Here is a 3729-nt window from a genome sequence, read left to right as displayed (position 1 = left end):
TCTAAGAGGTAAATCATCTCTTTCTTATTAATGTGAGAGTATCCTTTGTATTGAAGAGACAGTAATCTTTGCCTATGGAAAGTCTTTTCTTCCTGTTTGTCTTCTGACTTTGGTGACATTTTCACACTTAATTACCAGTTGCCTTTTTTTTTTTTCTTTAAAAAAACCACTTTTTATTTTGTGTTGGGATATAGCTGATTAACAATGTTGTGATATTTTCAGGTGGACAGCAAAGGGACGCATTCATCTATGTACATGTAGCCATTCTCCTCCAAACTCCTCTCCCATCCAGTTTGCCACATGTGACTGAGCAGAGTTCCTTGTGCTTTATGGTAGGTCCTTGTTGGTTATCCATTTAAAATATAGCAGTGGGTACCTGTCCATCCCCAATTCCCTAACTATCCCTTCCCCCATCTGGTTGCCTATCTTGTTAAGACCTCTCCACCCCCGCAGTTTCATAAGTATTCTAAGTTATCTTCTATTTCATATGCACATTTCTTCTTCATATGCACACAGTCACATTCACATACACAGTTAGCTGACAGTTGGATAATCAGAACATCAGTCTACCTGTAATTGATATGCAGGTACTGGGCCAGGAGGGCCGGGGAAGCAGACTCATTGTGTCCAGAGTTTACGTCATCCTCCTGTCCAGCATCACATCTGACATGAACTAAGTATCAAAGTCAGCTGCTAAATTCTGCCTTCTATTGGGTTGGCCACAAAGTTCGTTCAGGTTTTTCCATGAGATGTACAGAAAACCTGAATGAACTTTTTGGCCAACCAATACATTTTCCATCTCTGGTCTTCCTCTTACTTAAGAAGGAAGCAGAGGTGTTCCCTGCGCTGTCCCAATCCATCACGCTCACATCTCCAGAACCTACCACCCCAAGCATCTCTGTCCACTCCTTCCATGGCCCCGTGGCTACCTCCTTGCTTCAGGCCACCGTCGTCTCACTGTGAATCTCTGCAGCCCTGGCCCCCCAGGCTCCTGACTCATCCTCTCCTGAGGCAGTCCCCATCAGGCAATGAGGAATCTTTCTAAATTGCAAACCCCACTTCCTCTCTTCCACAGCCCCCTGTTGGCTTCTGGATACAGTCAAAAACTCCCACACTCAGCTGAGACTGCCTTTCAGGATCCTGGCCTTTCTCTACTTAGGAAAAGAAAAAACTGCAGGCTCACTTCTCAAATTATGTCTCCTGGCTCCACACTCTGGCCAGAGAAAACTAAAGTCCTTCAGAAGCACCAAGCTTTCTTTTCCATAGATCTCAACCTTCTTGGCTATGTCTTCCCTCACCCGCTAAAAAGTGAAGACGCACTTACCCACCTCCTGCCCCTGGGTGATTCTGATTCAGGAGGTCAGATGCAATCCCCGTGACCACATCCTACAGACGATTTCTTTGTCCAGGGTGCAGAAACACTGCTTTTAGCCTGCAGGCTGTAAGCATGTTATTCCCTCTGCCGGGAATCCTCTTCTGCCTCCTTCAACCCCAGCCCCCGCCTCACCACTGGGCATCCCCTCTGTTCTTCGAAGTCATAGCTAAGAGGCTTCTTCCTCCAGGAACTTCCCTTGACTTCTCAGGTGAGGGGGTCCCCTCTGAACTCCCCCAGCCCCTGGCATTCCCTGATTCAAGTATGTATCCCCCTATAATAAAACCACTGGATTTCTTCCACCCAAGTCTCTTCCACCCCAGACTCTGAGTTTGGAAGAAACAAGGATGTTCCTGCATGGGGCAGAAACTCGACACATGGTAGGCATTTAGTAAATGTTTGCTATCAAAAAAAAAAAAAAGCAAATAAATGGATGAAAAGATGGCTGTGGCCGTTTTCAAGACAGAAACTGCTCAGCCCAGCCAATGGAGAGATGAGCAGTCTGGCCTGTAGAGGGCACCAGGCTGCTTTTGAATCTCCAGGTTCAAGCCCTGGGAGTCAGCACTGCTGTCAGTCAGAGAGGTGCCCAATGCTCACTGGTCATTTCGCAGCACTGAAGATTAAGTAGGAGGTGTTTGCCTCCAGCCAATGTATATAAACTGAGGGTTCAAACTCCTAACAACAGGTACCACATCCCATGACTTACCATGAAAACTGCCGTAACTGTACCAGCCATTGGCTGGGTTTCTGTTCCCAGATGGGGATGTGAGAGGGGAAAAGAGAGAGAGATGGAAGGAAGGTAAGAAGGGAGAGAGAGAAGAGTTTCTATTATCTCATCTTGGAGAAGCAGAGGAAAGTACTCTGTATGTCTCCAAGCTGACTTTTTCCTCTCTCTCCCTATCCTTCTCTTTCTCTCTCCCTCTCTCCATCCTTTTGTTCTGGGGAAGAACAAAATCCAAGAGTGCACTGGAAAAGCATCTAAAAGAAGGATATGGAAGGAATTTTTTTCTTTTCTGGAATCAGCAGCAACTGCGGCCTGGGGACCCTGCTGGAGCCCCCTCTTTGATCAGCCAGCCGTCTGTGAGCAATGAATACTTCATGCTATCTGCACTCTGCCCAACCATTGCTGCCTACCAGCTCAGAGCATCTCACAGTCCCTAACTTCAGCAATCAGAGCAGCAGCAGCTTCTGCGAACAGGTCTTCCTCAAGCCTGAGGTCTTCCTGGCCCTGGGCATCATCAGCCTTCTGGAAAATATTCTGGTCATCCTGGCTGTGGTCAGGAATGGCAACCTGCACTCCCTCATGTACATCTTCCTCTGCAGCCTGGCCATGGCTGATATGCATGTCTATCAGGGCATGTCCAATGCCCTGGAGACTCTCATGATCCCCGTGGTCAACAGCGACTACCAGACCTTCAAGGACCAGTTCATCCAGCACATGGACAATGTCTTTGACTCCATGATCTGCATCTCCCTGGTGGCCCCCATCTGCAACCTCCTGGCCATTGCAGTCAACAGGTACACCACCGTCTTCTACATACTTCACTACCACAGCATCATGACCATGTGGAAGGTGCTGGCCCTGATTGTGGCCATCTGACGGGGCTGCAGGGTCTGCAGTGTGGTGTTCATTATCTACTCCGAGAGCAAGATGGTCATCGTGTGCCTGATCACCATTCCTTGCCATGCTGCTGCTCATGGGCACCCTCTATGTGCACATGCTCCTCTTCATCCTGCTTCACATTGAGCACATCACTGCACAGCTGCCCGCCGATGGGGTGGCCCATTGGCCAGCAGCACTTGTGTATGAAGGGGGCAGTTGCCATCACCAGCCTGCTGGGGGTCTCCATCTTCTGCTGGGCCCCCTTCTTCCTCCACCTCGTCCTCATCATAACCTGCCCCACCAACCCCACTGAGTCTGCTACACCGCCCACTCCAACTCCCACCTGGTCCTCATCATGTGCGCTGCCATCATCAACCTAGTGATCTATGCTTTCCGGAGCCTGGAGCTGCACAACACCTTCAAGGAGATGCTCTGCAGCTGCAATGGCATGAATGTGGGATAAGACATGGGGCCATGGGAAGAGTACTCAGTCTGGTCACCTTTGACCCTCCAGCCAGCCCAGGTGTTTAGCAGGAAGGGAGAAAACTACTTAAAAGACATAAAAAATGTGTTATTAGCCATGATCCTCTGTGTCTTTTGTTTTTAAGCTTGCAGAGAGCATTTTGAAAGGGAAACATGGATATAACAGGCTCTCTGAAAGGATGCCCACGTGCTGAGCGATTGTGTTAAGTCACTTCAGTCATGTCCGACTCTTTTGTGACCCTGTGGACTATAGTCCACCCGGCTTCTCTGT

The 3729-nt window shown here is 48.8% G+C and overlaps 1 pseudogene; it reads left to right on the top strand.

The window, feature by feature from the left end:
* Nucleotides 1-2444: 2444 nt before the first annotated feature.
* Nucleotides 2445-3438, top strand: LOC102285657 (melanocortin receptor 3-like; annotated as a pseudogene).
* Nucleotides 3439-3729: the final 291 nt, after the last annotated feature.

Source organism: Bos mutus, chromosome 13, assembly GCF_027580195.1.
Source record: "Bos mutus isolate GX-2022 chromosome 13, NWIPB_WYAK_1.1, whole genome shotgun sequence".
In the NCBI taxonomy this organism is placed as follows: domain Eukaryota; kingdom Metazoa; phylum Chordata; class Mammalia; order Artiodactyla; family Bovidae; genus Bos; species Bos mutus.
Note: the sequence above shows the minus strand (reverse complement) of the source record. Positions and strands in the feature narration are given on the sequence as shown.